The 22,719-nt window shown below is 36.9% G+C and overlaps 1 protein-coding gene and 1 pseudogene across 1 annotated transcript in view; both read left to right on the top strand.

The window, feature by feature from the left end:
- Atrn (attractin) overlaps positions 1 to 22,719 on the top strand; it is a 178,142-nt gene that overhangs the window by 17,801 nt on the left and 137,622 nt on the right. The gene's annotated exons all lie outside the window — the stretch shown is intronic.
- On the top strand, positions 21,514 to 22,540 carry LOC104853131 (annotated as a pseudogene).

Below are 22,719 nucleotides of genomic sequence, written 5' to 3'. Positions count from 1 at the left end.
TATACCAAGTCATCTGTTGTTGACTTCTACCTTTTTGAAATGTACACTAATTGTTTTCTGTAGTTACTCTACAGTGCAGTAGCATACCAGAACTACTTGCTCTTATCTGAGTGTACCTTAGAACTCACAGATCACTCTCTCCCCAACCTTCCCTCTTCCTCCTACTCTCCCAGCCTCTGGTAACTGTGATTCTATTCTTAGCTTCTATGAGATAAAGCTTTTTAGGTTACACATATGAGAAAGATGATGGGGTACTTGTCTCTCTCTGACTGGCCTATCTTATTTAATGTAAAGATCTCCAATTCTATCCGTATTGTTGCAAATGACAGGATTTCATTCTTTTCATAGCTCAGTAGTGCTCCATTGTGTATACTGTCGCATTTCTTTATCCATTGATCGGTTGATGAGTACTTACAGTATTGGTGAAAATATTTGCAAACTATACATCTGACAGGGAGTTAATGTCCAGAATAAATGTAGAATTCCAGAACCTCAACATTAAAAAAAAAAAAGGATCTGAATAGACACTTCTCAAAACAAGACATAAGTAACTGGACCACAGGTACAAGAAAAATACTCAATGTCACTAATTATCATGGAGATGCAAACTAAAACCGCAATGTGATAATCATCTCACAGTAAGAATGGTGACTACAGCAAGTGCTGGTGAGGATGTGGAGAAAAGAGAAGCCTTGCACACCAACGTTGGGAATATAACTTGGCCCTGCCATTATTGAAAACAATGTAAAGGTGCTCAAAAATTTAAAAGCAGGTAATCTGGCAATCCCGCTCCTCGGTATGTACCCATAGGAAGAGAAATCCATATGTCACAGAGGCCTTCTTGTAGTGTTCATTGCAGCCCTATTCACAATAGAATCGTCTTTGGGGGAGAAAGGGGGTTCATACTCGTTTTCCCAGGCTGCTCTCAAATCCATAGGCTCAAGTGATCCTTCGACCTCAGCCTCTGGAGTAACCAGGACTACAGGTGTGCATCATGGTGCCCAGCTTAGTCCCGGGACCAGATGGCTTTGGGAAATCTATTTGACCTTGTTTGCCTCAATTTCCTAACAGTTTGTAGAGGTTTCAGTCCATAGCTGGCTCCAAGACAGGGGTGGCAAACAGGCATTGCAGAGGAGAAGCAACATTGCATGCCCAAAGTAGCAAAGGCAAAAAAATGAGTGTCGTCTTCATATATTATTTTATTTTATTTTATTTTATTTTATTTTGGGTTTTTTGAGACAGGGTCTCACTATGTAGTTGAGACTGACTTGGTACTCACTGTGTAGCCCAGGCTGGTCTCGAACTCTCAGTGATCCTCCTGCCTCAGCCTCCCGAGTGCTGGGATTACAGGTGTGCGCCACCACACCCAGCTAGTCTTTATATATTCTTGATAGTAGTCCTTTGTCTGAGGAACAGCTGGCAAAAATGTTTTCCCACACTGTGGATTGTCTCTTCACCCTGTTGGTGGGTTCTCTTGCAAAAGCTTTTTAGTAAGATGAGATCCCAGTTTTTTATTCTTTTTGTTATTTCTTGTGTGATTGTGGTTTTGTTCATAAAATCTTTGCCTATATCAACGTCTTTAATGTCAGCAGACTTAGTGTTTCTGTTTTAATATTTAGATCTTTGAACCATTTCCATTTGAGTTTAGTGCATGGTGAAAGATAGGGGTCTAGTTTTAATCTTCAGCATGTGGAAAGCTGGTTTTTCCAGCACCATTTACTAAAGAGACTGTCGTTCTCCCAGTGGAGGTATTTGGCTCCTTTGTCAAAGATAAGGAGGTTTGGAGTTGTTTCTGTTTCTTCTAATTTATACCATTGACTCTTAGGTCTGTTTTTTGCTTGTGCCATGATGTTTTTATCACAGTAGCTTTGTAGTATAATCTCAAGTCAGGGATTGTGATGCCCCCTGCCTTACCTTTGTTGTTCAGAATTGCTTTTGCTATTCTCAGTCTCTTCTGTTTCCAAATGAATTTTAGGATTGTTTTCTCTAATTCTGAGATATGCTATTGGTATGTTGATTGGGATTGCATTTACTCTGTATAACAATTTTGGAAGTATGTCCATTTTCACTACATTGGTTCTTCCTGCTTAAGAACAAGGGATATCTTTCCATTTTCTGATATTTTCTTTAATCTCCTTTTTCAGAGTACTGTAGTTTTCCTTGTAAAGGTCTTTTATTTCCTTTGTTAGATTGATTCTAGGTATTTCATTTGTTTGATTGCTATTGTGCTAAGGTGTTGTTTCCCTAATTTCTCTCTCAGTGAGTTTGTTGTTTGTGTACAGGAATGCTATTGATTTTTTTTTTTTTTTTGGTACCAGGGATTGAATTTGGGTCTTTGTGCTTGTGAGGCAGGCCACCGAACCGCCTAGCTAAATCCCCAGCCCTGCTATTGCTCTTTTACTTTGTATACAGCTATGCTATTGAATTTGGTTAATAAATCTAGAAGTCTTTTGGTAGAGTTTTGGGGGTCTTCTATATAGAGTATTGTGTCATCTGCAAAAATGATAATTTAAGTTCTTCCTCTCCTATCCTTATTCCATTTTTTTTCCTCTTATCTAATTGCTCTGGCTGATGTTTCCAGAACTATTGAACAAGAGTGGTGACAGTGGAAATCCTTGTTTTGTTCCTGATTTAATTAATTAATTAATTAATTAATTTGGTATGGGGGTTGAACTCGGGACCTTGTGCCTGTAAGGCAGGTGGTGGTACCACTAAGTCCCCAGCCCATTGTTCCTGATTTTAGAGTGAAAGCTTTCAGTTTGTGTCCATTGAGTATGATTTTGACTGTTGGTTTGTCATAGATGGCTTTTATCAGATTGAGATAAAGACCATCTATTCCATTTTATGTAAGGTTTTTATCATGAATTGGTGTTGGACTTTCTCAAAAAATTTTTTGCATCTGTTGAAATGATCATATGGTTTTTGTCCTTGGCTCTCTTAATATGGTATATTACATTTATTGATTTGCATATGTTGAACCTTCCCTGCATCCCTGCATCCCTGGGATGAATCCTGCTTGCTCATGGTTTATAACCTTCCTTAAGGGAGTTTGGCTCTCTTTTTTGGTTGGATCCTTCCCTGTTTGTGGTATCAGGGTAATGCTTGATTTGAAAAATGAATTTGGAGTATTACTTCTCTTTCAGTTTCATTAAAGAGTTTGAGAAGTAGCAGCTTTAGGTCTTCTCTGAATTTTTTTGGTAGAAGTCATCAGTGAATCCATCAGGGGCTGGGCTTTTTGTTGTTGTTGGTAGGTTTTTAATTATATCTTTGATTTCACTGACTGATAATTGGCTTATTTAAAAATTTTTATATCTTTTTGATTCCCATTTGGTAATTCATATGTATTTAGGAATCTGTCCTGTATTTTGCATCTCATTAGAATACAAGTTCTCAGAGTAGGTATGGATGATCTATATTTCTGCAGAATCTGTTGTGATTTCACCCTTTTCATTCCTAATTGCATGGATTTGAGTCTTTCCTTTTTTTGATAAGTTTGGCTAAGGGTTTGTCAATTTTATTTAATCTTTCAAAGAACCAACTCTTTAATTCATTAATCATTTGTATTGTTTTCTTAGTCTCAAGTGCATTAATTTCTGCTCTGATTGTTTTTTATTTCCTCCCTTGCATGAGGTTTGGGCTTGACTTGATCTTTTTGTGGAAGCTTGAGGTTCAGCAAATTGGATTGTTTATTTGAGCTTGCTGTGTTTTCTGATATGGTAATTCACCTTTGTAAATTTCCCTAGTAGGACTGCTTTCATTGCCTTCCATAAGTTCCAGTATGTTGTATTGGCCTTATCATTTTAATTGAGTCTTCTGAGTTCTGATTTCTTCTTTAGTTTCGTGTGTTTATGAAGTTCATGTGGTTTCTTTTGCCATTGAGTTCCAGTTTCATTGCATTGTGGCCTGATGATATGGATGGAATATTGTCACTTCCTTTGCATTTGCTTAAGCTTGTTCTGTGGCCTAGTATCTGGTCTATTTTGGAGAATGTCCTGTGTGTAGCCAAAAATTCTGCTGTTGTGGGATGACAGTCTCTGTAAACATTTACTAAGTCCATTTTTTTCAAGGGTTGGTTCATTTCTGATATTTCTTTTTTGATTTTTTTGTCTAGTTGATCTATCTGTTTGTGATGTGGGTTATGAGGTCCTGTATTACAATTGTATTAGTGCTTACTTGATTTTTCATGTCCATTAATACTTGTTTTGTACAGTTGGGGTGTGCTGGCATGTGGTGCATATATATTTATGATTGTTACCTATTCCTCTTGGATTGTTCCCTTTCCAAGGATGTAGTGACCTTTGTCTCTCTTAATCAATCTTGGCTTGAAGTCAACTTTGCAAATAGAAAATGCTTTTTTCCAGTTTCCTGTTGGAGTATTGTTTTCCATCCTTTGACTTTCAGTCTCTGAATTTCTTTTGGAATTAAATGTGTTTATTATATGCAGCATATTGTTGGACCTTGCTTCTTGATCCATTCTTCCAGACTGTTTCTTTCTTTTTTTTTTTTTTGGTACTGGTATTGAACTCTGGACCTTGAGCTTGTGAGGCAGGAGGCAGCACCACTGAGCTAAATCCCCAGCCCAGTCTGTTTCTTTTGATTGGAGAATTGAGACCATTGATGGTGATAACTGATATGTACTGACATCCCTGTAATGTTATTTGTCTGTTGTTGATTCCCTTTTCTTCCCTACTTGCTTGCCTTGCCTGATGGATTAATTCTGTTGGGGTTTATGGAGTTGTAGTCCTTGTTACCTCTTTCTAGAAGGCCCTTCAGGACATTTTGAAGTGTTGGTTTGGTGGTCATGGATTTCTTCAGGTGTTTTTTGTCATGGAAATATGTTATTTCTTCATCAGTTTTGAAAGGGTGTTACAGAATGCATCAATCTGTATTGGAGGTTGTTTTCTTTTAGGGCTTGAAATACTTTATTCCAGGCTTTCCTTCACTTGAGGGTTTGTGTTGAGAAGTCTGCTGTGATTTTGATGGGCTTTGCTTTGTAGGTGATTTATTTCTTTTCTCTTAACAGCTTATAATATTCTGTTCTTGTGTTGAATTTCTGGAGTCTTGACTATTATGTGCCTTGGTGTAGATTTTTTTGTTTGTTTGTTTATAGCTAATTGGAGTTCTATATGCCTCAGTTATCTGTCCATCAAATTATTTTTCCCTACTTGTGAAGTTTTCTACCATTACTTCTGTGAACAGATTTTTTTGTCATTTTTGCTATCTCCTGCTTTTTCATTGACTCCAGTCAATCTTATGATATTCTTTGCTTCATCTAGCAGTTGTTGGATCGATTTTTTTATAGTCCCTTGTTATTTTTTTAAGAAACCTTTCTTTTTAAGATTGCTAACCTCAGTCTTGCCTTCTATATCTGATATTCTTTCCTCATATTGGGTCAGTCTGCTGCATGTACTTTGTCACGCGCACCTCGCCAGCAAGGAGCACGCAACACTCAGGATTCTTCTGATGCACGCTTTATTGGAGGTTCTTCTACATTCTTCAAGATGGCGGAAAGACCCCGAGCCGGATGCGAGCCTGCCTTTTATAGCCTCTCGGGTGACGTGGCCCATTTCTATTGGTCAATGCCGGCCTGCGTCATTCTGACGAGCCAAGCGCCTCTTCTGCGCAGGCGTGAACCACCGTCACTGGCGGATTCACCTCCGGAATTCATGCAGGGCATGAAGAACCCGGAAATAATGGCGCGTGACAGTACTTTCAATAGAATAATCTCCTAGATATCTATTTGAATCTGTTTTGTGGATTCCATTTCTTTCTTATGTTGGCCGTTCATGGTTTCCATCATTTTCCTAAGCTCCTCTATTTTTTTATCTATATCTGCTCTAGAGTCACTAATCATGTCTTTCATTATGGTCACCATATCTGTAGTTGTTTGAGAAACTATTTCTTTCTTTCTTTTTTTGAGAAGCTATTTCTGATTTGAATTTTTTTCTAGAGCCTCATTTCTCTTCCTTGTTACTTCTGTTACCACTTCAGTATTTCCAGGTGGGTGGTTTTGAAATTGTTCCATATCATTGCCCCCAGGGTTTGCCTTTGGAGAGCTGGGAGCTTGGGGTTGCATCTTGCTTAAGTGTCTCATCATTTTCTACTTTTTTTTTAGTTTAGTTCCTGGGTTCCTGCTTGTAAATTGTGTATGGCAAATAGCTTTATTGCTAGTATTTAGAGCCCCTAGGAAATGACCACTTCTTAGAGATGTCTTTCAGGTGTAGCTGGCTTTTGAGTTTTAATGTATTGTATAATATGAAAAGAAATATAACCTTTACCTTGTTTAACATGAGATACATGTTTTATGTATTGTGATTTAATTATGTAAAGAACATTGGTAAGGGGCCAAGAATTTAGCTCAGTGGTTCTGCTGCCTGCCTTGCAAGCACAAGGACCTGAGTTCGATCCCTGGTCCCCCCCGCCAAAAGAACATTTGTAGATAAGTAAAAAATGACATCTAATTTTGAGATCAACTGTAGTTTAAATTAGAGGTTGACTGTAATCTCAAAGCATTCTGGGAGGCTGAAGCAAGAGGGTGTGGAAAGTTTCAGCCCAGCCTGGGTAACTTAGTGATTTAGTGAGACCCTGACTCAAATTTTTAAAAGTGAGTGTTTGTTGGAGATGTAACTCAATGTAAAGTCCTTAGGTTTAATTCCCAGCACTTAAAAAAATAGTGTTTTTTAATGCTTAATATTAAAAACATTTTCCAGCTGGGCATGGTGGTGCATGCCTGTAATCCCAGCACTCGGGAGGCAGAGGCAGGAGGATCACTGTGAGTTGGAGACCAGCCTGGGCTACATAGTGAGTTCCAGGTCAGTCTCAACTACATAGTGAGACCCTGTCTCAAAAAAAAGCAAACAACAACAACAAAAACAAACAAACAAACAAAAACCAGTTTTCCTTTCCTGTGGTATTTATGCATTTGTGCTTTTTTTTTTTTTTTTTTTTTTTTTTTTGGGTGCTGGGGATTGAACTCGGGTCCTTGCAAGGCAGGCCACCGAACCACTGAGCTAAATCCCTGGCCCTGCATTTATGCTTTTAAAAATGTTTTATTTGTTTGTTTTTGTTTTGCTTTGGTACCAGGGATCAAACTCAAGACCTTAGCTTTTGAGGCAGATGTGGTGCCACTGAGCTAAATCCCTGGCCCTAAAAAGTGTTTTTTAAAAAATAGTTTTTTGTTTTGTTTCTAAATGATGATAGTTTTCAGCTGTTTGTAAGCAGTTCTCTACAATAGCACATTTGATGTGTGGATAGGTTTTCTATGAATGACAAGGCCAAACTAGCTTTTACTGTCACTTAATTTTTTGCTTTTAACATTGTTTTTTGAAATACTAGAGGTGTCTTCTGAAGCTATACAAAAAAATTTTTTTTTTTTTTTTTTTTTTTTTTTGGTACCAGGGCTTGAATTCTGGACCTTGAGCTAAATCCCAGCCAAATACAAAAGTTTTGATCAGAAGGCTTTTTATAAAGGTGATTGTGAGGCAGATATGCTGAATTAAATTCATTTTATGGCATTCTGTAACTTCTGTTTAAATACATTGTGTAGTATACTTCTCCTTTAGTCGATGGTATTACTTTCTTTTTAGTTGGAACAGCATTAACAACACTAATGAAAATAATTGCTTTAAAATGGTCATCCGTTTGTACCTGGTTCAGCTGCTCAGCTAATATCTACTTCCTTTTAATATGAAATAGTTCAAGCCTATGGAAGAAGTTCAAAGGTAATAAAATGAACACCAACATATCTGTCGCCTAGCTTTGTTGGATTTCCTTTATTTTAATATTATTCTAAGTAATAAAGTGTTACATCTACCAACCAAAAGTCTCATGTTACCCTTCCTAATTCTATTCACCTGACTCTCTCTCCTCAAAGTTAACTAGTATGAATTTGATGCTTATTGTTTTCCTTGCGTGTTTCTACTTTTATTGCACATGTATGCATATAGTAAAAGTAAATATATATGACTTTATTTATAATGTCTTGTTTCCAAAAAGATTATATTTTAAGACTTTATAAAAATTGTTCTGTATCATGTTTTTTTAGTTGGTGGCATACTTGAGGTTTGTGTGTGTTGATAAGTATGGGTCTAATTGATTCATAATTGTATTTTTTACAGAAGAATTCCACTTTATTTGTCCATTCTCTTGCTGATTGGCTTTTAGTTTTCCAACTTTTCCTATTACAAATAGTGTCACAGTTAATAAATATTCTTTACAGCCCGGCGTGGTGGCGCATGCCTGTAATCCCAGCACTTGGGAGGCTGAAGCAGGAGGATTGTTGGAGTTCGAGACCAGCCTGGGCTGCACAGTGAGTTCCAGGTCAGTCTCAACTCCACAGTGAGACCCTGTCTCAAAAAACAAAAAAAGAAACCAAACCAAAACAAAACAAAATATATATATGTATATTCTTTGCATATTTCTTCAGCACTTTTGTGTGATTTGTGCCTGTGTGTGGTTTATCCAGAGAGTAGTTGATCTTCAAACTTTTCCAGAATAACTTAAATTTTTTATTTTCTTGATTTTGATGTATAGTTGAAAAATGTAATTTTTCAAAAATTGGTTTAAATAGTAAAAATACAACTTCTAGTATATCAGAGAGTTACTAAAAAAAGCTCATTATATTACTTTTAATAAATACTTTGAATGGGTTTGGACATGGGGCATATGCCTATAATTTTAGGCAGTCAGCCTAATTTTAGGCTGAGGTGGTTGGAAAGCTCCAGGCCATCCTGGGCCAATTAACAAGACCCTATCTTAAAATTAATATTTGAAAAACTGACTGGGAATGTAGCTCAGTGGGAGACCTTCTGCCTAGCGCACTCAAAGCCCAGAGTTAATTCGCAGTACAGCAAAAAAGGGCTCTCTGTGTGAATGTGAATCTAAATTTCATAGCAGTTTGATAACCATTCTCATTTGTTGAAAAAAATATCCAAATAAGGGCTTTAAGAATTTTTGCATGATTTGGTTTTTTCCCCCCTTAAATTTTAATTTTTTTTCTATCGTTCCCATGTAATCTGTTTTTTGGGATGGTCGGTTCTGTGTCATTGTTCCAGATGTGATGTACCATATAATTAATTATTTTAAAGTATGCATTATGATTTTAGTGTATTTGTAAGTTCCAGCTGTCATCATTACTTTATTCCAGAATACTTTCATTATGCCAAAAAGAAACCTTATATTTATGTCACTCCACATTCCTTCATTTTTTAATCCAAGATCATAAATATTTAGATTTTCAAGAATTTTGTAGGTTTATGTTTTCTTTGATCCATTCTGGATTAGTTCTGAGGTCTAGTTTTGTCCTTTTGCATGTAGATGAACAGTAATATCAGCACCACTTCTTGATGAGTTTGTTGTCTCCCTGTGATTGAAGGTTCTTAGCACTCTTGTGAAAACACAATTGACTTTTGATACATAGGTGTAGCTCTGTATTTTGAGGTAACTGTAGATTTGTATACAGTTGTAAGAAATAGTGTGAATAGTACAGAGAAGCCCTACATCTTTAACTGATTTCCTTCAATGGTAACATCTCGCATGACTGTAGTTCAAGATCACAACCCTGAAATTGCCATTGATATACTCCATCAATCTTACTTAGATTTCACCAGTTTTATACTAATTTTGTGTCTATTTCCCCTATAGAGTTTTATTTTAATGTTTCTATGTTTGAAGATAGTTTATTGAACACCCTACTATTACTTCGCTAAAACAAAGTTGTACATAAATGAAAATTTTTTTTTCCTGTGATGATTAGATTCTGTGTTTTGAAGATTTTCTTTTGGATTACTCAGTCACTATAGTTACTTTTATATGTAACTCAGCAAAACCTATAAATGTTATATACATTTTCATACATAATGTTTAAACATCATAGGTAAATAGAGCGTATTGAGATGGATGGTTGGGTGGTGCTCTTTTTCCTCTCTGTGCTGGAAATCAGATGTAGGTCCTCACTAGTGTGAGCTACATCCCAGCTCTGAAGGATTGCTTTTTAAAAATTTGTGGATGATGTAATTTAGTACTAGCATGAAACAAAGTTCAAAGTTCAGGATAAATCTTACTCTTTTTTTTTTTATAAATGCAAAGTTGTGAAGCCTTGTTAAATAAGTATATCTAGATGGAAGAAATTTTCTCATGGCAAGTGTGTTTGAATTCTACTCCTTTTCTTTTGGCAGATGGTGGAGTTTGATGAGATTGTGAAGGGAGGGCGGGGCTTGGTTGCTCATGCCTATAATCTTGGCACTTGGGAGGCTGGGGCAGAAGGATTACCATGAATTTAAGGCCAGCCTGGGCTATTTAGCAAGACCTTGTCTCAGCAAAACAAAACCAAAACCAAACCAAAACAAAACAAATCAAAAAACCCAAAAAACATTGTGAAGGCAGACCAGCAAGACCACATACTTTTCCTCAGCTTGATTAACTTTATTTAGGAAATAGAGTGTGAAGAAAATATTGTTTAGAACTTCATTCCATTTGAATGATGATTTTTATGTACTAACCCAGGTCTGTTAAAGGATGTCTATGGAGTTTATCCCTACAAAAAAATTTACTGGGTCAAAGCACTTCAATTTTAGATATCGCTAAATTATTATTCAAAGGAATTGGTACAGTTTTTTTTTTTTTTAACTTCTATCATTCATGTTTGGGTGTTCTAATTATGTTTTTCTCTCTTGTCTCTTGAATATGAAATGGTAGATGATTGTTTAATTTTTGCCTTTTGATTATTAGTGAGAGTAGATGTCTTTACATATGTTTAAAGGGCACTGAAGTTTTCTTTAATTTTTTTTTTTTTTTTTTTTTTTTTTTTTTTTTTTTTTTTTTTTGGTACTGGGGATTGAACGCGGGTCTTTGTGCTTGCGATGCAGGTGGTGGAACCACTGAGCTAAATCCCTGGCCCTTGTTTACTTTAATTTGAATTGCTTTTTCTTTACTTTTACCCATTAGTTTATTGTGTTCTTTTTTTTTTCTTTTTTTTGAGTTTACTGGTACAATCTAGGTATACAGTACAGTTACATTCATCATTGGGATCCTGTACCTTTACATAATAGGTCTTGATTCTCATTTTTTTCCCCTTGTCCCCACCCTCCCTTCACCCCCTCCTCCCCTCCCCATTTACAAACACTTTATTTCCATTTTTTCAATTTCTCATATTTTTTTCCTCTCCCTTATTACCTTTCCCCCACCCTTCCCACTTTCCCTACACCTTTAGCCCTTTACTTCCTATTTCACATTATTAATTATCACATTAGGATCCTGTGTACTATTATAGTTTTTTGCACCAGAGAAACTACTCTGTATTTTAGTTAAAGAAATCTCTGTCTGTATGAACATTACAAATAGGGAATCCTAAAATAAAACTAAAAAGGAAAGTAAAAGAGAAAAGGCAATGATGTAAGATTAAAATAATCCTTAATTCTGGAGATGAAAATGGTCCCTGAACATATTTAAATTGGTTCTTGCTCTTGTAGTGTTATCTTATTCTTTTTTTCATTATTTAGAGAATACTTTATTAGTTTTTGTAATCAAACCCAAGTAGATATGACCTTACATATTTAGTGCAATGTGTTACCCCTGTACACATGGAAAAAATATTTAAAAAATTAACATCTCTAGACCAGTATGGCTGTCCATGTCTGTACAAAGCCAACTCAACACAGTAAATTGGGATAACGTTTTCTAAAGTTGACAGCACTGTTAAACTTTCCCAAAATTCAATTTATATATATACATATATACACACACACACACACACACACATATATATGTATATATATTTATATTTATATAAAAAGACTAATAATAGCAGTATGTTATGCATTGATAGCAGCAACAGCTTTTCCAGGTTGTGCAGTCATCTGAACAAAATTGTAGACATTCAGCACACTCCATTAAAAAAACAAAAACAAAAAAAAAGGAAAAGGAAAAAAAACAAAGAAAAGAATAATATCCAGAAAACAGCAATGTTCTGTTGCTGTTGTGGTACCTGGCACCATTTTTTTTTTATTAGCATCTTAATCATCATCTGTAAAGAGAACATTCTAGAGTAATATCATTAAATATAGCTCTGATAAAGCACGGTCCCTACTATGTATCATAAAGCAGGTACAAGATGTTTTACATTCATAGAGGTATGATACAGTACCGTCCTACATCAATAATACTAGAATCAGTTTTGGTTTGAAATTTGCTTTGTCTGCAAATAAGATTGCTACCTCTGTTTTTTTTGGGCTCCTGTCATATGGAGAATTGTTTTCTATCTTTTCACTTTCAGGCTATAGACTTCTTTTTGCACTAGGTGTGTTTCTTGTATGCAACATATTGTTGGATTTTGCTTCTTATTCCCTTTTGCCAGTCTATTTCTCTTGATTGGTGAGTTGAGGCCATTGACATTTATGGTTATAACTGATATGTACTGACTTATTCTTGACATGTTGTTGGCCTTTTATTGACTCTTTTTACTTTTTCACGTTCTCCTTTTAATTTCTTGCCTTGCCTATTTGATTTGCTCTGTTGGGCCTCATGGTGTTGTTGCCTTCATTGTCTTTTTCTAGGGTCTTGTTTAGAATTGCTTGTAGTGCTGGTTTGGTGTTCATGTAGTTTCTCGGGTGTTCTTTGACGTGGAAGTGTCTTATTTCCCCATCCATTTTGAAAGAGAGTTTTGCAGGATACGTCAGTCTAGGTTGGAGGTTGTTCTCTTTTAGTACTTGAAATATCTCATTCCAGGCTCTCCTTGCCCCAAGGGTTTGTGTTGAAAAGTCTGCTTTGATTCTGATGGACTTTCCTTTGCATGTGATTTGTTTCTTTTCTCTTACTGCTTGTAGTATTTTGTTCTTCTGTTGGGTTTCTGGGATCTTGATTATTATATGTCTAGGTGTAGATTTTTTTTTGATTGTAGCTAGTTGGGGTCCTATATGCCTCAGTTATCTGAATGTCAAATTCTTCCCCTCTGTTTGGGAAGTTTTCTGTCATTAATTCTGCAAAGAGCTTTTTAAAGTTCTTTGTATGTTCTCCTGCTACTTCATGTATTCCTATCAGTCTTATGTTATTCTTCTTTGCATCATCTAGGAGTTGTTGGATCGATTTCTCATGATCTCTTACTGTTTTTAAGAGACCTCTCTTTTCATGATCACTGACTGCAATCTTATCTTCTATATCTGAGAGTCTATCTTCGCATTCTTTTATTCTGTTGAGTACATTTTCAATGGAGTGTTTAATCTCCTGGATATCTATTTGAATCTTGTATGGATTCCATTTCTTTCCTATGTTGGGCGTTTATTTTTTCCATTTCTTTCTTATGCTGGGCCTTCATGGCTTCTATCATGGTCCTGAACTCATCTATTTTTTTGTCAGTTTCTGCTCTAGAGTCTCGAATCACGACTTCCATTTTGCTTACTATCTCTGTGGTTATCTGGGAAATTATTTCTGTTTTGAATTTTTCTAGAGCCTGATTGATCTGTTTTGTTCCTTCCTGTGCTTTGAGTTCAGGGTGTCCTGGTGGTTCACTATCGGCCTTTTCATCCTCATTTGCCCTACAGTTTGCCATTGGTGAACGGGAAGTCTGTCTTTGTGTCTTGCTTAAGTGTTTTCTCATTTTAATTTTTGTTGTTGGATTGTCCTTGATTTAATCTCTGGGTTATCACCCAAATCTTCCTGACATGGTTGCACCCTAGCTTCTGTGTCTCTAACGACCCACAGACATTCTCATCTCTTCATAACATCAGAGAAAACAGCTCATCAAATCAACGGCAATGCTTTATCCCAACTGATACAATCAGCAACACATTAAGATCAAGCACAACTTGGACACTGACCACCTTTGGTCACTAGTCTATCACCCTTAAATCATTTGAATTAAATTGAAATCAAGAAGCAGACCAGAACATGTCTGCAGTGAACAAAATTTTAATATAGTGGATTTACCATTTAATGGCTCAGACGGAGCGAGGATGCAAGACCCCTTGTCTCAGTTAGCTGATGGCTGAACCCATGACTCTGACTCACCTCGGACTGCTAGGCCCAGATTGAGTTCTCCAACCTTCTGAATGGTGGAACTCCACACCATTCTATTACACGTTTCCCATACCCTTTCTTTAAAGATGTTCAAAGTTGGGAACTCAGAAAAATACCCTTGATGACTACCTCTGCCTCTGCAGAGTGGGTCCAAAGACTGGCACAGTCAGGAGGTCTGAGAGTGCAGAGGGGAGGAGTTATGGGGGTTCAGGGGTGCCTGCACAGCTAACTTCCTGGCACTGGAGCGATGGCAGCTGGGTCGGTAGCAGGTGTGGCTCTCCTTCCCGTGGTGGGTCTGGGCCTAGGCTACCTCCCAGCGCTGGAGCGATGGCGGCTGGGGTGTTGTGTTGTCTTTTTACGATTGTTTTATAGGCATTCTTCACACATTCTGGATCTTTATCCTGGGATTATATATGTAGCAATAATTTTCTCCTAACGAATACTTTATCAAATTCTGTTTTGTTCTTTTTTTTTTTTTTGGTACTGGGGATCGAACTAGACATCTTGCGCTTGTGAGGCAGGCGGTGTGGTTACAGTTTTTAAAATCTACAAATGATTGGATCAACAAACTAATGGTGCAAAGTGACATATTTTCCTTTCAGAAAAATTATAAATATAAATAGATGCTTCTTCATCTGGGGGTGGACCTTAATGTCTCTTCCTTGCTATCCCTTGAGTATGGGCTATAGCTGGTGACTCCTATCTAAAGAGTAGAATATGGAAAGGGAAAAAATAGTAATAGGACAGTAGAGAAATCTGTTAAACAACACCTTATCCTAAAAATCAGGGTTAATCTTGTAGTGATGACATGTTGATATTAGGAGCCCAGTGGAATGACATGATTAGGAAGACATGTCACCTCTGTGGTATTTTTTTTTCAAAACTCATAATAACCATAGTTAAATCATGAGAAAAAATGTCAGACAAACTCACATTGAGGGACACTTCACAAAATGCTTGACAGTACTCAAAATTTTAAGATCATGAAAAATAGGCAAATATTGAAAACTGTCATAGGCTTGAGGACACTAAGGAGATGTGGTGAATTTGGTATTCTGAATGGAGTCTGGAACAGAAAGTGTGATTGGGAGACTGAATAAAGTTTGGAACTTAGGAAATAGAAATGTGTCAGCATTGGTTTCTTAGTCTGGCACATGTACCATGATGACCTAAATTGTTAACATTAGAGGAAACTCAGTGAGGTGTATATGAAATTCTCTGTATCATCTTTATAATTTTTCTGTAAATCTGAAATTATTTCCAAAGTGAAAAGTTCATTTAAAAATTTGACTTGATTTTATTGACTCTAAGATGCCATTTATTATAAGATATACTTATTATTTTATGTGCTATTAAAAAGAAATGTATCTGCTAAAATTAAGGTGTGGCATTATTTTTATAAGGCACACTGATTTCAAGATGTGAGGAAAAAGGGTGCAACTTAGATGAATATTTTAAAAATGGATTATGTAGTAGTAAAAAACTATAGTAAAGTATATGGTGAGAAAATTTCCTTCTTTATAGGAGGAGCATCATTGTTATTAGTTTCTTGGGTAGCCTTCTGGGTATGTTAGCTGTGTGTATATACAGTTATATGTGTTACATCCTTTTCTTCCTTTGTTTTTATGTGACTAGCATGCTGTATTCATGACCTATACCTTGTTTTCCTCTCTCCACCCTCACTGTATAGTGTGTTTTGGAGATAGTTTCATACCAAATACATCCCAGACTGGCCTCAAACTAGTGGCGATCTCCTGCCTTAGCCTCTCAAGTGTTGAGATTACAGACATGTGTCAGCATGCCTGGCTGTCGTAATTTTTGTTATCATCAGCAATAATTATGGTTTGTCTTTAACTTTATAGCTTTTTTTTTTTTCCTTTTTGCCATACTGGAGGTTGAATTTGGGGCCTTTGTGATGAACCACATCCCCAGCCTTTTTTTGTTTTATTTTTCAGAATTTCGAGACAAGATCTTGCTAAATTGCTAAATTGCTCAGGCTGGGTTTGAATGTGATATCCTCCTGTATGTACCTCCCAGAGTGCTGGGGATTATATGCATATGCCACCATGCCTACACATGGGTAGTATTATCTTTTTAACATAAATTTAATTTAATTTTTCTGGTACTGAGGATTAAGCCCAGAGCCTTGGCAAGCACTCTACAAATGATCTATATTTCTAACTCAGAAATTTCAAATCTTAATGTCAGTCTTTTCCTTTAGGATTTGTGCTTTTTGTATTATATTTTTTTAAGTTTTTTTTTTTTTTTTTGTACCAGGGATCTAACTTAGGTCCTTGTACTTGCAAGGCAGGCAGTGGAACCACTGAGCTAAATCTCTGGCCCCAATTTTTTTTTTAATCTTATGAAAAACTAAAAATTTCATAACAAAATAAGAATAGTAGTAGTTAATAGCTATCATAATCTTTAAAGTAGTTATTCAGAGTACAGGACATACACCAACAATATTCTTACAAGAAAAGAAACTAATAACACAAAACTTTCTTTTTAGTTATCTAAGATAAAACTAGTATAAATTAGACAAAGGAGCATATATTAAAATACTTTGAAATAACAAAATATATAGCATTTCTATTATGTTCTTTATTTGTATATTTTTTCAATAAATTCTTATCACTTATTTAGATATTTAAATTTTTTTTTCCTTATTGAGTTTATTGGTACATTTTAGGTATACAGTACAGTTACATTCATCGCTGGGATCTTGTACCTTTACATGACAGGTCTTGGTTCTCATTTTTTCCCCTTGTCCGTGCCCTCCCTTCACCCCATTTACAAACACTTTATTTCCATATTTTCATTTTCTCATATTTTTTCCTTATTACCCTTCCCCTACCCTTCCCACTTTCCCTACACCTTTAGCCCTTTTCTTCCTATTTCATATTGTCAGTTATCTCATTAGGATCTTATGTACTATTATAGTTTATTCATACCAGAGAAGCTATTCGGTATTTATACATGTGTGATATTTATTTCACTTAGGAGTATATCTTCAATATATTTAGATATTTTAAAGGTTTATATACTTTTTAAAGATTTATCCTTAGACACATAATCTTGTTATCACCATACCCTAATTGATTACTATAGTGCATAAAATGCATTTTAATTTTTATTTGTTTTTGCCTCATGCATGATAGTAAACTCTCTACCTCTGATTTACAGTCCTACCCTAGAAATGGATTTTTGGATTATCATTAATATAACATCAAGTTATATTTAGCTCATGAGTCTCTGTGGCTATCTAGGTACCTTCACAGATCTTTACTCAGTTTATTCACCTGTCTGGGTCTATGCTGGAGGATGCTGGCTCTACTTCTGAGAGTGGGTTATTGCATCTCCCTCATCCTCCTTGCACCAGAGGTTTGCTGAGCCCTTCTGTCATGGGGATGGTGGAAGTGTAAAAGCAGGATTACTTTTCTTCTATATTGGATTTGTATCTTCTTGTTACTTTTGTAGTATTGATAATCTGTGGATTCTCCTAAATTTTCTGTTGATAATTATGCTGCCAGTAAATTATGCTTCTTTATTTCTAAGCTGTACTCCTTATTTCTGTTTCTTGTCTGGTTATTGGACTAGGTAAGATCTATTGGACATTGTTGCTTGTTCCTGACTTTATTTTTTTGTTTTTAATTTTTTATTTATTTAAAATTTTAATTTTATTGGTACAATTTAGATATACAATTTAGGTACATTCATCCTAGCGTTGTTCTTGACTTTAAAAAGAATCTTCTGTAATAGTACTTGGCACATAGTATATGGTCAGTTACCATATTGAGTTTTTCCTTTCATTCATTAATGTGATAAATTACACTGACCAACTTTCTAACTGTTGGACTGTCTTTGTGTTCCTGAGTTGAGCCCAATTTGGCTTGCTAGCTGGCTGACTTCCTTTGTTTCTCTCTCCTTAATGGTACTGGGGCTTGAACCCATGGCTTCACAGATACCAGGTAAGTGCTCTACTACTGAGTTATAGCTTTAGTGTTGCGTATTTTTTTAGACAGGTTAAGTTGCTCAGGCTGGCCTTGAACTATGATCCTTCTGCCTCAACGTGAGTAGCTGAGATTACAGGTGTGTGCCACTGTTCCTGGCATGATATAGTTTTAAAATATAGATTTCTGTATTTGATTTGTTAATATTTTGTTTTGGATTTCCTTTTTGCCTGGGGCTATGGGTTAAACCCAGGACCTCACACATGATAGGCAAGTGTTCTACCACTAAGTTACACCCTAGTCCCTCATTTGGAATTTTGAGTTCTATGTTCATAACTTCTGTTTTGGCAAGGGTATTAAATTTTGTCTATTGCCTTTTGTCTTTACCTTTGAACACTCAGATAGCTGTGAGACAGAATTTAAGACTGACTACTGTTTTCTGTTATCACATTAAATATTTTTCTAGTACTTTGAATATTTTTCCATTGTCTTCTGTTTTTATTAACTAATGTTTCAGACAGCTGTTTAACTCATTCATTCATAGATAAATCTCCCCCCATCCTCCTTTTGTCATGCTGGGAATTGAACCTAGGCACACTCTACTACTGAGGTGTGTAGGTGTGTAGGTGAGTAGGCACACTCTACTACTACTAGCCCTTGTTTATTTTTTTGTTTTAATTCTGAGACAGGGTCTTGCTAAGTTGCCGGGCTGGCCTCTATCTCACTATCCTCCTGCGTCATCCTCCCAGGTAGCTGAGATTATAGGCAAGTGCTACTGCACCTGGCTTCTCTCTTTTTGTTTGTTTGTTTGTTTTTTGGTTTTTTTGAGACAGGGTCTCACTATGTAGTTGATTTGAGACTGACCTGGAACTCACTATGTAGCCCAAGCTGGTCTCAAACTCACAGTGATCCTCCTGTCTCAGCCTCCCGAGTGCTGGGATTACAGGCATGGGCCACCATGCCCAGCCTATTCTCTCTCTTTAAATAAGAAAGTTTAAATAAAAATGGAGCCTGTTATTTCTACCAGCTTCAACATTTTCAAGTCATAGCCTTTTTTTACTTTTACCAGTACTCTCTTCTCATACCCTCCCCTTTACTGGCTAGCAAACATTATTTTGAAGCAAGTCTTAAATGTTTTTGTTTCATTATGGTTTCTCATGAGTTCTTTTGCTTACACTCATGTTTTCCTCTCTTTAATTTTTTTCTTCCCCATTCCTGTTTTGGTTGATGTTATATAATATCACTGTAAGTACCCAAATGTGAATTTATTTTTATTTATTTTGCTGAATGTATATGCGTCTTTTATTCATGGGTTCACATTTGTCTTTTATTTCTAAAGGTTTTAATTAAAAACTTCTGTAGTAGTCTTTTGTTGTTACTTTATTTTTTTGAGACAGGGTCTCACTATGTAGTGAGACTGACCTGGAACTCACTGTGTAGCCCAGGCTGGTCTCCAACTCACAGCGATCCTCCTGCCTCAGCCTCCTGGGTGCTGGGATTACAGGTGTGTGCCACCACACCCAGCTTGTTGTTACTTTTGATCTTACTCTGCCTTTAAATATTTTAAATTTATGTTCTTTGTTGGGTTATTCTAATAACAGCTCTAGAGGGTTTAATTTTATTGTTGTTTTAGTCTACTGATTTTGTTTATGGGGCAATGCTTCTAAGTACAACTAAATTTTTATTTTGAATTTATTTTCAGTGAGATTTTATCAGTGGACAATTTGTTATCAGAATTTTAGGGCAGAAGCTATGGGGATCCCAACAGACCAGGCTCAGCCACCTGTCCAAAATGCCAGTCAAGAAAAAAACAGTGGTGAGGGCAGGAAAAGAGCTTTAATCAATGTGGCCATAGTGGAAAGAGAGATAAAAGAGGTTCAAGATCTGCCTTCCAATGGCTGACAGAAACTTTGGGGCTTTATAAGAAGGCAGGGGGCAAAATTTGTGTAGCTGGCAGGGTAGGCAATCCTGCTCCAGCTGTGATCTGGCTGGTCTCAGGACTGATTTTGCAAGTTATTCCAGGAGAAACCTTTGATGGCCTAGGGGAGCAGTCTAGTTCCCCTAAGATGATTGCTCCTAGGGAGGGCAGCCTTAGTTTCATTATGTGATGATTGCTTTCACTTTGAGGGTTGATGTTATCATGGGGTGATCTGTGAGGCTTTCCCTGTTCCTGCAATCCCAGGTAATTGCAGATTTAGGAAAATAAGGACTTCTAGCCATCACTCCAGGGGATCTGGAATATGATACTATAAGTCCTGGCAATTGAATGTTCCTGCACATCTTGAAAATGTCTTAATTACTCTTATCCTCTTGTCTTAGTTTTCAAGGAGGATGAAACAGGTTAGGTCATTTAAGGCTAATAAACCTTATATTACCAGTTTTTAGATAGACACTTCCTAAATGACTAATATGCCTATATCCAGAGCTGAGCAGGTATCTGACCCAAAGTTTTAAGGTAATGAAGGAGACATAAATGAAGGCAGAGTTGCCAAGTTATATCCTGCTTTTAGTTACCCATTGGGCATGTACAGGACTGGCTAATAAGTTCTTGTTCTTCCCTAGCAAGAGTTTGTGATAACTTCTACTAGATATTGTTGAGGACTCTGATGTGGGACCACTTTTTATGTTAATTTTTTTCTTGCGAGTGTCTAAAGCTGGAAAATATTCTATATTGGAACCCAAATGGGCAAGAAATTCATGGTTATAAAGTCTTTTCTCCTACCTTGAGCCCCTGATAAAATGGCTTCCTTAGGCCAAGCATAGTGGCACACACCTGTAATCCCAGCACTTCCAAGTCTGAGGCAGAAGGATTACTCTGAGTTCAAGGCCAGCCTGGGCCACAGCCTGAATTATTTATTGAGATCCTGTCTCAAAGAAAATTGCTTCCTTGTTGCTTCTCTGTGCCCAGGAACTCCTTTTTTCTAGTTCTTTAAGGGTTCTTCCTTCTTGGAAAGGTCTCTCTTCTAGCTCCTTGCCTTATATGTTCCTAGGCTTCATTGTCTTTCTTGTGGGCATTTAGACAGATTCCAGGTTTTGGAGGTTGATAAGGTCCTGGATATTAGAGAATGACAACCTTGGTTGGGTGTGGTGGTGTATATCTAATCTCAGCATCCTGGAAGGTAAGTGCAGGAGGATCAGGAGTTGCAGCTCAGTTTGGGCAAGTGAGTGACTTAGCAAGACTATTTCAAAGTAAAAAGCAAAAAGAGCTGGGGATATAGCTTAGTGAGAAGGCCCTTGGTTTAAGCCCCTGCAAAAATAAAAAAGGAATGACAGCTTTTTATAGGGCCATCTGTAGAATTGGCTACCATGCTCCCTGCTCTAGTTTTCAAATCTTTTATTTTCCCCCACATAGATTGCCTTTTTCAGGTTCAGCCATACAGTTAAAATGGTATTATAGTGGCAGGCGGCTGTTGGTTGGCAGTGGTTATAGCACTGTGAGGTCTGCAGGCGCTGGCAAGTCAGGCCCAAGATGTGGAATGGCTGTACCTGACCGCTGCACACGTCTTATGCAAGCTCAGGTTGGGTAGAGAGTGGGGGGGCGAATCACTTATAAATGGTGCCCAAACAGGACTTGAAGCCCAGGAGGGTGAATGAGTACTGTGCTTTTTGGGCCTTAAGATGCAAAGTGTGTAAAGGTTGCCATAAAGGACAAACAAGAAAATATACATTATAGTGGTTGGAATAAAAATTGGGATGAATGGGTTCCTGAAAGCAGAGTACTCAAATATGTGAACACCAATCTGCAGAAACAGCGAGAACATCAAAAAGCCAATCAGGAGTGGTATGCAGAGGGAAAGATGAGAGGGGCTGCTGCAGGAAAAGAGAACATTGGTCTGCAGCAGAAAAATGTTGAAGTGAAAACAAAAGAGAACAACAACAACAGAAAAGAACCCTGGTAATGCAGAGGGTAGCAGTATCAGTGAGACACCTCAGATTCCTTGGAAAAAGAGGGCCTGGGTAGATCCTCTTGTTAAAAATGAAGAAAGATTTATGAACAGATTTAAGTTTAAGGTAAAGATCCCTGAGAGCTAAAGCCATGGCTTGTTGATGACTGGGACTTAATTACCAGACAGAAACAGCTCTATTATCTTCTGCCAAGAAGAATGTGGATTCTATTCTAGAGGACTATGCAAATTATAAGAAATTTTGAGGAAACATGGATAATAAGAAATATGCTGTTAATGAGGTTGTAACAGGGATAAAAAAATACTTTAGTGTGATACTGGGCACTCACCTCCTCTACAAATTTGAGAGATCACGGTACACTGAGATCCTTGCTGGTCATCCTGATGTGTCCATGTCCCAGGTATATGGAGCCCCACATCTACTGAGATTATTTGTTGGAATTGGAGCGATGTTAGCCTATACACCCCTGGATGAGAAGAGCCTTGCTTTATTACTCAATTATCTTCATGATTTCCTCAAGTATCTTGCAAAGAATTAGGCAACTTTGTTTGGTGTCAGTGATTATGAAATAGCCCCTCCCGGGTACCATTGGAAAGCAGTGTGAGGCACTCTCACCTGTGTTAGGATCTCTGTCAACACGTTTTTGTTCCTAGTTCTTCTCTTGTGCAAATGATGTACTTTAAAGATGTTAGTTTAGGGTCATGCATTTACAGTGGTGCCACTGCCTGCCTCGCAAGTGTGAGGTCCTGAGTTTGACACCTGTACCAACAACAAAAAAAGTAAATAAGTTAAAAAAATAAAGATGTTAATATATATCAGAGTTAATGTTTGTTTTGTTGGATTTTTTTTCTTT

Source organism: Fukomys damarensis, unplaced genomic scaffold (genome assembly GCF_012274545.1).
Source record: "Fukomys damarensis isolate Sample0158 unplaced genomic scaffold, DMR_v1.0_HiC HiC_scaffold_7, whole genome shotgun sequence".
NCBI classification, from domain to species: domain Eukaryota; kingdom Metazoa; phylum Chordata; class Mammalia; order Rodentia; family Bathyergidae; genus Fukomys; species Fukomys damarensis.
The sequence above is the reverse complement of the archived record's forward strand: the minus strand, read 5'-3'. Positions and strand labels throughout refer to the sequence as shown.